General features: G+C 35.0%; 1 pseudogene; it reads left to right on the top strand.

The window, feature by feature from the left end:
• Positions 1-602: 602 nt before the first annotated feature.
• Positions 603-14,258, top strand: part of LOC100722078 (glyceraldehyde-3-phosphate dehydrogenase-like) — a 45,203-nt pseudogene continuing 31,547 nt past the window's right edge.

Raw genomic sequence — 14,258 nt, 5'->3', positions numbered from 1 at the left:
AGGGTCTCTTAAGCTCCACAGTATTGTTATTTGGGACTGAATAATTATTTGTTGTTGGGAATGTCCTGTAAATTGTAGGCTATTAAGAGACTTCCTAACCTACAACCAGAAGGTGCCAAGAGTAGCCCTCCCCCAACTGTGACAAGTCTGTCACTGTTAAACATGGTTTGCAGGCTAAGAGCCGTACTACACTACATTAGTTTTGTCTCTTACAAAGCTGTTTCAAAATCACAATTATAATCCATGGTTTATGTTTGTGTTAGTCACTAATAATACCATTTACTATTCATATTTCATATACTAACTCATTAGAATTTCATGGAACTCCTAGGAAATAGTCCCTGCCTATTTTACTGCTATATGAGATCAATAGTCAGTTACATGGTTTCTTCAAGAATACTTAGCTAATAAATGGAGACGTACGATGAAACTTTGGCCTAAAGTCCCTTGCGGTATCTGTGACTCATTATGAAAAGATTCTGCCTTCCTGTCCTCTGCAGGGAAATTTGGCAGTATACGGAGATGCTTTTGGCTGTCCTAAGAGTTGGGCGGGGTTACTATTATTAATACTCATTGTCTAATACTATTATTAGACACCATAGAAGCTGCTCAACATCTGGCAAGAACAGAGCAGGAACCCCTGTACCTCAGCAAAGAACTGTCCACACCAAAATGTCCACGGTGTCACAGTTGAGGAATCCTGATGTATCCATTCTACCTTGCTGTCTCTGTGAGCAGGTACTAATTTTCTCTCACTTTTTTCTGCTAGTACCTTTCTTTATGTTTATAAAGAAATAGTGAGGTCATGAATTTACAGTTGCTCTCACTTTAAGGAACTTAAATCATGCTCAGATTAATTCTAAAAGCGTAATTTATCTGCCTCTTTCTTCTATTGTTTTTAATGTACCTTCTTCCATATAGTTTATAGTCAGTTAGAAAAATACTTAAAGGTAAATTTTTGTTTTCTTATTTATATTTGGATGCAATACTGAAACAAGAGGAAGACAAAAAGGATAGAAGAAAATTGTAACATCTTTGAAGCTTAAATAGAATTTTATAACTTGATTATTAATTAAATATTTATAAATACTTTATGGCAGTATCACAGCTGTACTTTTTCTTTCATCCTTGACCAATAAATATTTTAAACAGAGGGAATAGGGGAAAGAATCTTCTAGTAAGGCCTGAGAAGCAAAAAATATGAGAAATGTAGTTATTGTTGCTTTAGCAGGCCTGGCTTTGGACCTAAACTTATTACTTTTGCTTATTTTATTTTTAGAATACACACCACAGCACTGACATTTTTGGTATGGGCTTATGACTTCAATGCATATATGGACTTGGAAAAACATGGCCCGCATCTAAGTGCAGAGGGTATGCCTCACTCTGAAATACTCTCATGCTATAGCATTGTAGTCATAGCCTCTGTATTAGTCAGCTTTACTGTCACTGAACTACAATACCCAACACTCACAACCTAAAGGAGGAGATGTTTAATTTGGCTCAAAGTTCAGAAAGTCAGTCCTTGGCTGCAAGGCAAAAATATGCTGGAAGACCTACCAGAGCAAAGATGCTCAGTTCATGGCAGAAGGAAACGGAGCACAGGAGGACAAGGGGCCAGGCACAGACTCAAAGTACAGGTCTCCTTCAACCCTCCAGACCCAGGCAGAAGTGCCTCTACTAATCCCCTTAGCAGATCTCAGAGCCAATCCAGCTGACATCCCACCCTAACCACGACAGTCTATAGCAACTCCATGTGCCTCAGCAGCCACAAATCTCTTCTTCATCACTATAGTTTTGTCTAACTGAATTCAAGAGTGTCTTGGTTATTTTTCACCTTCACTATGACTGGTATTGTCAGTGTATGGAATTTTCGTTAGCATTATAATTGTATAACACTCCTAATATCTCATTTCTGTCTATACCCTTTATTCTTTTCACTTTTTCATGTGCTTTACTTTTTTTTTTTTTTTTGTCTTTTTATTGGTACTGGGGATCGAACTCACGACTGCCTGCTTGCAAGGCAGGTGCTTATGCTGCTGAGCTAAATCCCCAGCCCCTCATGTGCTTTACTCATCAATACCTTACTATTAGTACTTCAGATAAAGCTCTTTTACATGTATTAAAAATTGTCCTTGCTATTTTAATGTGTTTCAATTTTCACATGATTAAATATTTATAAATAAAATATAAAATTTTATTTTATCTTTGTTTCTTTCTTTTCTTTCCTTTTACTTAAATAGATCAAATTTTCTGATCTATGTAATTTTACTCATGACAGAAGAATTTATTTTAATATTTCTTGTAGAGCCGGACTGCTAGAGATTAATTTGCTTCTTTGGATGGTATAAGATTTTCATGTCAGGACACAATTTACTAAATTCAGAATTATAAAAAGTAATTGAAATTTTTCAGCACTGTATTTGTCACTTCTTTTCATTTCTTCATGAAGCTTTTTTCTGCTTTTTAATGAACAAATTGCTATAATTTTTGCTACTTTTCTTCTAAATTTAAAGTGTTTGATGTGTTCTTCAGTCTGATTTAAAAATTTTCTTTGTCTTTCTCTGATTTTTCTGAAGCTACAATATGATATGCCTAAGTGTAAGTGTGTGTATATATGCATACTTGTGTGTGGGGGGAGGATATTAATCCAATTAATTTGTATTTGAACTTCCTAGATGTATGTTTTAGGTTTATTAATTTTGTATTGTACTTCTAATACTTCTTTTCCTCCAGAAAAAAATTATTCATAATTGCTAAACTCTTTATTCTGTTTGTTTGTTTTTGCTTTGCATTTTTTGTCTTTATATTTCAGTTTTTGAAGTGATCTCTCCTCTATCCTGCCTCCCTCCATATCTTGGTACCCTTCCCATTTGTAAAAGACCTTTCTCTTCTTTGTTCTTATAGTATAACTTTTAGCTTACCTTTAAATTATTTATACTTTGGGTTTCTCATATAAAAGAAATGATGTAATATTCAATCTTAGATGTTTGATTTTTTTTACTTAACATATGGTCTCAAAATATACCCATTTTCCTACAAATGGCTCAAAATTATTTTTCTTTATGGTAGAGTAATATTTCATTGTGTTTAAAAAACCACATTTTCTTTATCCATTCTTCTGTCTATGGGCAAATAGGCCACTTCAAATGTTTAGCTATTGTGAACAGTGTTACTATTAACACTTGCAGAAAGAAGTTCTAGAAGTCCTCTTTCATTTGTGTATTGAGGGGGCATTATCAAAAATGCAGCAAATGCTGACACCAAATGCCACTAATGGAAGGGCAGCCTGGGGAAAACATGGCGTGTTCTCACCCACCTCTCACCAAATCTGCTACTGTGGAACTTCTGGTTCTTCCTCAATGATAAAATGACCACGAAGTTTAAAAGTTTTCAAAGGATTCAGAACAGCAAAGCAGCCACAACAGCACCATGAAAGACATTCAAAAAAGAAGACATTCAAAATCACATCAAAGCTGTAAGAATGATGAAATATGAGCGTTCAAAATGAGAGGAAGTATTTTGAGAAGCATCAATGGCAATGCATCCTTTCACTGTAATATTATTAAAAATTTAAACATGAACCTTATTTTTTTTATCACATCTTGTGTTAACTCGAGTTTTACTATGCAGCTATAATCTTCTATTTTTCAGTAGAAGGAAACTAAAGCATTGAAAATTTGATGGAACATCAGATCTAATTACACAGGTTCTTAAAAGCAGAGAGCACCTCCTGATAGAAGTAAATGAGGTAAGAAGGACATATGACTATGGTAGGATGATTAGAAAGGCCTAATACTCCTGGTTTTTAAGATTAAGAAAAGACTATTGGTCAAGGAATGCAGACAGCCTTTAGAAGCTGGAAAATGAAAGAAATGTGTTCTCCCTTAACCCTTTAGAAAGCAAACAGTCATTTGATACTGTGACTAGTTGGGAAGACTGGTGTCAGACTTTTACATTACTGTAAGAATCAATTAATGTTCTTTTAAACTACTAAATGTGTGCTATTTTGTTAGAGCAGCAATGGAAAATTAATATGGCACACATTTCAGAAACCAATTATATTATTTATAACAGTTCTACTTCTATTAAAAGGAAAAGTAACAAAGGAGGTTAAGGCAGGAGTATCAAGGCCAACCTGGGCAACAGAATGAGACTCTACCTTTAAAAAACAGCGTGTATGACAGGTGAGATTTCTCTGGAAGCTCTCACACAAACTTATAACCCTCAATACTATATAAGACAGATTACAAATAGGGCATTAATGTCTTAGAAATAATATGTCATAATTTTAACTCACAATATTAAAGTCCTTTAGAAAAATGTCAGCCTTGAACCTCAAGACAGTCCTTGAATTTATGTTTAGCAAGGTATCATAGTAGTTATAATTATTTCCAATCTTTAGGAGACAAGAAAGACAACCAAGATTTGCAGAAACATGTATGTTCTATTAGAGCTAGAAATCTTTTATACACTGATACTTACTCACTCTCATGGTCTATTAAAAATATTATGAAGAGACCTACAAACAGCAGTACACTTTCTAAAACTAAAATGAAATAGCAAATGAATGAGTTCCAAACTCTATTCATTATGTCAAATATCAGAAGGGTATATTGTTTCAATGTAGCTGAAATAAAAAGGAAGTAAAACTTTAAGGAAAGTTAAGTTCTAGGCTTTTGTAGAAAACAAAAAGGAGAAAACTGTCCATTATTTTGCAATCCAAAAATCTGAAAGTCAGACAGTAAATGTCATCCAGAAACATCCTAAATTATTTGAGGGAAAGAGAGAAGTGTTTCAGAAAAATTTGCTCTGGAGCAGACTCATCAGATTTAAATAAGAAATAAGAATATATGCTCACATCTCAAATCAGTGATAGGTTTCTTGGTCATAAATCCATGCGAATTCAATGTTTTTAAAAATGTACTTTTCCTATACAAAATTTTCTTTTGGAGGAAATCTGTTAAAAGGAGTAAGAAATTAGAGTAGCAACAGACTTACGATAATTGAAATCTTCTGATACAAAAAACATCCCTTATAGTAATAGAGTATTGTGAGCTCCTTAATATTGCTGCCACAATTATGGTAATGTATTGACTTTCCTTAAAAAAGTAGGTAAAAGACATGTAAACTCAACGAGAAACGTGACAAAATAATCAGCAATTATTTTCCACAAAGCTCAGTAACCACAAAAATGAAAGCTTAAATTTTTGCAGCAAGTGAAAAACATCCTTCTTTGTTGAAGATATACTTGCACTTCATTTTCAATCTTGTGTTATATAGCTTAGCAAATATAATGCTTCTTCCACAAATTTTGGAGTGCTTTTGAATCTGGATATATGTGCTATTTACCAGTACTGTCAGACACTTGTATATTAAATTAAGAAAGGCTCAATATTTTACTGGATATTACACACTGAGGTGATTTAGATAAATCATTTTGAGGATAAACAGAATTTTGTCCTGCTGTGTGGCTTAATCAAAAATGAATTGTGTTGTTATATCTTGTAAAAAGGTAGAAGTAACATAGGTCAGGGAATGATGCCTATGAAAAATTAGTTTACCTGAATTTTATGAGAAGCTTCCTTGCCAATAATAATACACATCTTTAAGACACCTTTACTCTTTGTAAAATTATGTGGGGGACTCAAGATGTGAGCCCTAGATAGCAACTGAAACTGTTATAATTGCTAATATACAGTTTCCCATCCTTTTGTCACCTAAACAGTATGTAGAACTTTAGGGTTATATTTCCTTTCAATTATCTACAACTGAGGGAGACAGACTCACAATTAGTAATCATTCTTGTATGTAAATGAAGCACAACTTTCATAAAGTGTTCCATTTAACATTAAGTGATCAAAAAAGAACAACTTATTAAAGAAATGTAAACATGTGCTTAAAAAACCTTTTACAGCAAGCTAACATTAAACATGTTTCTAAACATGTCATTAAACAATCACTACATGTCACTAAATATGTCATTAAACAGTTACTATGTGTGAGACTGCGTTGTAAGCATTTCATAAATAGCCTTTACTACTGCTAAAAAACATTAAGTAGGGGCCACCATAATAAGATGATTTCTGTATTTTAGGTTCTTGTATAAGCAAATAGAAACCCAACTCAGAACAAATGGATTTCGCATGGGAAAATGACAAGTAGAATTCAGAAACTGCCCTCTAACCTCTGACTAAAGTCTTCCCAATTTAATTTATCCACTTTTATTCTCAGTTTCGTTTTCCACCCTTTTGGTGTCTATGATCAACCATTTCTGAAAATATTACATGCAAAATTCCAGAGATTTGTGTTTCAAATTGACCATCACTGGAGAGTAGTAGTATGATGAAGCTTGTACCATCCAGCTCTATCTTGCTTGGGAAATGCGTCATCCCTGTTTTTCCAGCGTATCCACGCTGTGTACAGTACCTGCTTATTAAGCACTTAGTAGCCATCTTGCTTTCTAGGTGAACTGTCATGGTGCTACATATGCTCAGCACATATGCTCAAGTAACATTTATTTTACTGAATGATGATTCCAAACACAAACCATGCTAGATATTAGAGTATGCCAAAGATAACCCGTAAAGTGACTTACGTAAGAGAAAAAGTAAAAGTTTGGGCTTATTAAAAAAGACAAAATCTTACACTGGGAAAAATACTTGTGTGGTTCACCATCTTTCATCTTACTAAGGATTATACAATCTCACATCATCACTAAAAGCGGGGTAAGAGTAGTAAAAAGGTATTTTGAGAAAGAGACCATGTAAGTTTTATTATAGTATGTTGTCACAATTTTCCTATTTTATTGTTAGCTGTTGTTAATCTGTTACTGTACCTAATTTTAGATTAAACATTATCTTTGATGTGTGTATATAGGACAAAATATAACGAATAAACATAATATTCAGAATAATTTGTGGTTTCAGTCATTCACTGGGGTACCAGAAATATCCTTTGCCAGAGAGAAACTTTTAGATTCTCTTTTACTTCTGAGAACAGTTTTTCTCATGAGTCCTCTTGGTGAAGTTCTGAACTACTTAAAGTCTGTTGATACCACACTCATGAATCAGTAATTACTCAAATATAATAAACTCTTTAAAATATAAATATCTCAATTCATCTTTACACACTGCTTGCAAATGGAGGTCACTATTGTTATTTCATTTTCAGATCAAGAGATTGTGACTCAAAATGATTGCCATCCCCTAACATCATGCTGCACACATGGAAATCCAGGTAGTATAGCGCTATATGTTTTAGGTGTCGATTAGAGAAAGAAACAATAATGGATGGGGTTGTGATGCTTCTTGGGTTTACATTAATGCCATTACATTTTATTTAAGTTGCAGATATACCACCATTTATTCAAGGGTAAGAAACCCCATGTTTAAGCTAAGTTTGGTAAGATGCTAGTTCTCTTTCATTTTTCATATTGATAAAGCGACATGGAACTCCGGGGAGCTGACTGAATTCACAGAGAGTTAAACTTTACAAATAATAAATAGCAGCATGACCATGAGCTATTTAAAGGAGAAACAAGCAGAGCTTTTCTTTTCTTTTTCTGTGTATCCAATAATTCAACATTTATAGACCTTACAATATGCCAGGAAATGTTGTAGATTCTGAACACCCACTGATGGCTAAATTTTCCTTTCTTCAGAAAACTCTAGTCTACTAAGGAACTACTCTTAGTGTGCATGAGAGGAATTTCACTCATTTAAGGTCCTTGGTAAAATAAAAAAAATCAGACAAATATAACAATTATTTTTTAAAATAAAACTTCTGGTGTGTATTACTTGTGAATATTTCACAGACTTGGGTAGGTAAGAAGTTCAGTTACTAACCTTAAAAACAGTTTGAGCTCCCCACTCTTCTCAAAAGGAAGAGATTGTATCTCAGATAAAGTTGCACTGTTCTTACCTTACACACATTTGATATTCCATTTGTTCAATAAATGAAGCTCGACTGAGTCTGACAGGGGCCTATGGTGGTCTAAAATGAAGCACCATTTTACAAAAACTTGAGTCAGTTGGGATAATGCAAAAAAGAATAAAATAATGACTGACATCTATAAATGAGCTCTAGACACAATTACATTTTTTGAGTTTTCCTGGAGCTGATGAACTCTAAGGACTGATATCTAAGGAAAGTGTGTTTTTCTTCAATCTGCTCTATTTCATCAAACGATCTCTTGAGGGATATCAAAAAACAATTTGTGGAGATCAGGTCAAATCTATGTTTCCAGATAAAGTGAAGAAGTCTAATGCAACATAAAATTATTTCAATTCTAAAAAATGTCTATAGAGGGTTTAAGGATCACCTGGCCCTGGTTTCCACTTTACATATGTAAACCTAAACTGGAAGGTTGTAATGGCTGATACATTGTGTCAACTCGAGGACTGAGAAATATAGAAGCTTAATTAAATGACTCAGCCTGGGGTCAGGTTCCCCACTTAGGAGACATCCAGGATCTGTGCAAAAGGAGGGCACAGAGATCCTATGGGTGGAGAGCCTGCTTACAAGATAGGGGACAAAGAGGCTGTCCTCCTTCCTTTGTTCTTGCTGCTTCTCCTGTCTTCTGCCACGCTGCTGCCTTCTGCTATCCTGAACTGTGTGACGCCACCTTGCTTCGAAGTCAGCTGACTATGGAGTTCACAAACTGTGAACTAAATAAACCTTTCCCGCCTTAATTTGGGACATCAGGAATTTTGTCTTAGCATTGAGAGAAAAGTAACCAATACAAGTGTAGAGCTGAATTTGGAATGAACTGTGTAGGGAGTGGACACTGAAGAATTGAACAAAAGCTCTCTCTTCCTTCCACCCAGCTAACTCTCTGTCACTGGGAGATTGGGGAGCGGAAACAGAAGAACAAGAGGTCAGCTTAAAAAGGTGAGGCAGTCTTACAGAAAAGGTCTCTATAGACACTTTGCAGAATTGAATCCTCACGAAAAAACAAGACTTTAGTCCTCTGCCCTACACTTTCCAACTCGTTTCCTACCACAAGCAGATATAAACACTTAAATGTAAGAACAAAGCTCTTGAATGTCTGTTAAATGCTAGAGCTCTCAAGTCTGAAGACCTGCTCTTGTTTTACCTTTTTTTAAAAATAGTTTATTTCTGAGGAAAGCCTGCACACTATAAGTAACCATCGCGTTTTTCTGTTTTTCATACTGTTATTTTCGGCATTACTCAACTTTTTGAAAACCAAACACTTAAAAATAATTGAATTTCATAAGAAAAAATCTGTCATCCACTAACTTACTGCGAAGTCCTAGTCTCAGGGTTCAGAATAAATTAAACGAACCCTAAGGCACTCTAAAAGGGAGAAGATTTTAGTAACCACTGAAACATCCTCCAGTACATTTCAAAAAGTGCCTGCACCCATCTCTATGACACCACCATGTGGGGAGTAGGAATTGGATCAGTGAAGACTTTTGGGTTAGGAAAGTGTTTCCCATGTAAATTGCTTTCAGAAACAACTTGTATTTTCTAAACACAAGCTGTATATGCACATTTATTCATGCCTGAATTGTGGTATTAAGATTCTCTAGGAGAATGTTACCATTTCAGTGCTGGCCACAAAGTTCAAAATAAATGATCACATAAACTATTTAACTCAAAAGCTTCAAGATAGGCACAGAAATGAAAAGTATCCATTTAGAAATGTATTACACAATTTGGTAGCTCTTTTACCTGCTGCATTTCACTTTTCAAAACCCTGAGGATTGCATGAGTGCCTTTGTTTTTATTTTGTTTTCTGGAATTCATTTGTATTTTCAAAATTATCATTTCTTGAGAAATTTGAAAAAAAATTAAAATGGTGTTTCTATACATAGTTTAAGAAATGCTACTAATTCTTTATGACAAATGTGATCAGAATATATTGCAATTATATGAATAAAAATAAAAGATAAATTAAATACAAGAAGCTGTCTGTGGTCCTGCTGAGATACCACCAGGATAATTTGGGGGACATGGACTTTGAGTGAAAGGACAAGGATGTGGAGTCTCCATCTTAGTTATTTTCTCTCATTGCTGAGGCAAAATAGCCAACACCAAAAGTTAAAAAAGAAAAGGTTTATTTAGCTCACAGTTTGTGGAGATCTCAGTCCATAATCAGCTGGCTCCAAGGCAGAGTGGTGCGGGTAAGAGGTAATAACAGTTCAAGGATCAGAAGACAGCAAGAGCAACAAGTTCAAAAGAGGGGAGTAAGCCTCTTTTCCTCCCTCATATTGTGCACAGGTTATCCCCTTTGGGATGGGTATGGCGCTCACACCATCTCCATGCCCTCCTCTTGCATAGTTTCAAAGTGTTTACAAACTGAGGACCCCAATCCCCTGCTGACTCATTTAGTTAAATTTCTGAACTTCTCAAGTTGACACAAGGAACAACATCCTAGAGCAATAAGGGCATGTCCTCTACACTCTAGCATGTAGATGTGCTGAGTAAATTAGTTAAGCTTTGAACTTCTCAAGTTGATACAAAGCATTGACTATCACATCATCCTTTGCTTCTGAAAAGTAGCATAGTGTTCTACTGTTTTAAATATTAGAACAGAAATTGCAATGATAATGTTTATATTGGGAAGGAGAAAAGAAAGCTGGATGACAAAATATTTCTTTCTAAGTAGGGGAAGAATTTATGCTATTTTTTTCTTATCATTTTATACTTCTTCCCTAAACTCTCTTCAGACATAGAAGCTTAGCTTTAAATTGCGATCATGTTGCAGTAAGAACTATAATTTCAAAGTTTCTCCCCAAACTTTGTACTCTACCAAAATAAAAGGGTTGGTCTTTCTTTACACAGTATCAGAGTTCAACTTTGGTAAGGGTGGAAAATGAAACTCATGTATTCATTATAAACACTAAGAATGTGGGGATAGAAAGCTAGGTTGGTAAGGAGAAGAGAAAAATCAAAGAGTGGTAGAACAGAGGAAAATAAAAACAAGTGGACAGGAGACAAGGGAAATAATTATTTTATAATTTGACCTTTAACAGAGTTGTGCTTGCAGGACACAAAACTCTTCAAAATTATTCATATCTCAAATTCGTATTTTTATACTAAGAGGACTTTACCCTCCCAGGGTTGGTTGCTTTGTTTTTCCATTTCCAGTCTTATCACACCCAATTCCCTTAAACAAAGCAAATAGATTAAACTAGTTGATGTTAAATGGACCATCATTAGTCTCTTGTGAAAATGTGTCTTTCACCTATAAATGAGCTATCATCTTTCACCTGTATAAGGAGCTTTTCACTTGTAAACAAACCTCTCTTTTAATCTCTAAACTGAGTCCAGTTTTCTGCAGATTTACACTCCCAAACTCTGAAGTATTCCCTGTTCCAGACTTAATGTGTCTCTCTATTGAGAGCCCTACTCTGTTTTTCTCTGAGCATGTACTCTACTTCTGCCTAATAATATATTTCTATGGTTCTTATTGATGTGTTCTGAAATTTTTTCTGTGATGAGAATCTAGAACCTTCTTGGTGGGTCCAGCTCAGATTCCCACATCCTTTGTGTAATTCTGTTGGGGCTGCTCTGACAATAGAAGAGATCAGAACCCAATAGTCAACACCTAAAAATCAGAACCAGAGGCAGAGAAAAAGCTGTGTTCCTTAATATTGTATCTTAAATTATTGCACAAGCTATTCTAGTGTATGCGATAATTTTACCCTATTTCCTTCCATTACTCCAAAACTTCAGTGAAAATCAGCTTCACCCAGTTGCTTTGTATTAATGGAACAGGGAACTAACGCAAAGAGATGTGTGTATGTTGCATGTGTGTGAAGAGACCATTTGGCTGCTGTTTCCACTTTGAGGCAAAATCAGCTCACAGGGCAGCAGGTTAGCAAGGCAGGCACAGACTGAGAATCCATTGGGATCCACCACTTCAGTGTTCCTCTGGTTAACAGTCCACAAAGGCATTTTGTAAAACATACTGAACTTCTAATTGAGCTGTGGAGCTTAAAATGTTCAGTAAGAAAATGAGATGGTAATGTTATAGATGTTGGGGGAAACATGACCAGAACCTAGTGATAATAAACCATCAAGTAATTTCTATGGGCTGGTATAAGGTATTTCCATGTATCATCTAATTTATCCCTTAAAAACAATCCCACAGGTAGAATTCTATCATTATGCTATTTTACAGTATTTATTTTAGCGATGCTAAAAATGCAATAGCACAGATTGAAAAACATTGATGAAACCCAACCTTATCCATATTTAGATGACAAAATTAAGGTCCAGTGGTAGTAAATGACTAACTCATGACTCATGACAGAAAGTATCAGATTCAAATGTAAACAAAGCACAGACACACGCCAGAGTTTATTTCTTCTACTAAGAGAGTAGAAAGGAATCAATAGCACATCCATAACAATATCTGACGCATCTACCTGGAATATTGTTCTTAAACATCATCTTCAAGTTTATATTAGAAAAGTTTCATTTATCTGATTTACAAAATGGGGTTTTCTTTTCGTTTTTTTTTTTTTTTCACTTTCTTGTTTTTCTCCTCTCCTTTTTGTTTGTGCTACTGAGGAAGGATAGAAGAAATAAAGATAGGTAAAGGAAGACAAAGAAAATCATAATTTTAAAATTGCACTTAAAAAAACCAGCAGCTTCGGGATTTAGAAGTTGTTAAAGTCTTTTTTATTTCTAAAATAATCACTCAAGAAATGTTTTTCTAAAGATCTTTTTTTTTTAAATTTTATTTAAAAGGAAAAAGAGAAAAAACAAAAACAAAACAAAGTGGTGTAAGGGTACAAGTAATACAGAACTACAAGAAAATAACACAAAGAAATCACCAGTTAATAGATTACATATTATCATCTTAGAGATGCTCAAGTCACAGTATCAAAGCATACAAAGTGGACACTCAAACAGTGAGACTGCAAACAGTTGTGTTCAATGATCCAACCAAAAACATTAATATGGTCAGCTATTTAACACCCCAAACACACTTGCTGTTGTATCCTTTAGAGCACTTTTTTTCTCTCTCTTTTTTACAACAAAATTTACACATTTTGGGTTTTATTACTCCTTAGTTCTTATTACTTTGGGGGGGGGGAGAGAATAAAATCAAATATGGCAAAACAAAGCTGTCAGTCAAAACTAAGGATAGACATTGCACCTGATGTAAAACAGAGTACAAGGTTATCAACAATGTCTCTTGTTTCCTTAAAAAGAATTGTCTATCTCATTCGATTGACTCTTATCTAAAACATATAAAGAATTAAAAAAAACTCAGACCCCCAAAATTCAAAGCTCCATTCCAAAAATGGGCATCTGAGATGAATACGCACTTCTCAGATGAAGAAATACAAATGGCAAATAAATACATGAAAAAAATATTCATCATCATTGGTCATTTTCTAAAGATCTTAAAGACACAATAAGGCTGTAAGTGGAGGACTCTAATTTTCAACCATAGATCATGCTTTTCACAGGTAGAATAGGCCATTACCTTCTCACTTGTGCATGTTCCATCCCCTTTCCTCTATAAAACATTCCTTTCACTTGTGAACAGGCCATAACCCTTCACCTGTAGAACAGTTCATCACTTTTCACCTACAAATGAAACTCTGCTTCCCATACATACACAAATTTCAGATTTCCAACCCCCCAAACTCAGGGGGCCACAATGCATCTGCCTCTTTGAGAGCCCCACTTTATTCTCTTTGCGCATGTACTTTTAAAGTTTTGCCTCAAAATCTTTATTCCTCTTATTGTGGCATGGTGAAACTTCTTTTTCTGTGATGGAGGTAAGTAAACCTACAACTCAGCCCCGGATGTGGTGAGTTGAGGTTTCCCATCTCTGATTTGGGGAATTTCCTTGTACTGTTTGGTGACACAACTCTTACCAGGCTGGAGGGTGCTGGAGTCCCCTTTCAGAGGCAGTTTCTAGGTCCTTTCAATACTGAAAAAAGAATTGGTGAAGACAAGTGCAAACGGTAGTCATGTTTTATATGTTTTAAAAGTAGAAAAAGAAACAGGCTCTGCAGAGCAAGTTAGGGCAAGTAAAAATAGGAAAAGAAGTTCACTCTGCAAGACAGGATCAGGATACTATAGAAGAACACAGTAGAAAAAAGCTCAGTGTCAACTGTACTTTTGTATCTCCCCCTTCCTGAAGCTGCTGTCAAGTTTAGGTCATCCCATCGAAAACTTGCTTCAGTTCTTGCAAGAAGTCCACGTGCAGGGCTTTGGGAACTGTTCTGCACAGATGTCCTGGGATTTTATAATTAACAAATTATGCC

This window comes from Cavia porcellus, unplaced genomic scaffold (genome assembly GCF_034190915.1).
Source record: "Cavia porcellus strain 051 isolate PalLab524CR breed Dunkin Hartley unplaced genomic scaffold, mCavPor4.1 scaffold_11, whole genome shotgun sequence".
Taxonomy (NCBI): domain Eukaryota; kingdom Metazoa; phylum Chordata; class Mammalia; order Rodentia; family Caviidae; genus Cavia; species Cavia porcellus.
This window is presented reverse-complemented; position numbering and strand designations above follow the sequence as displayed.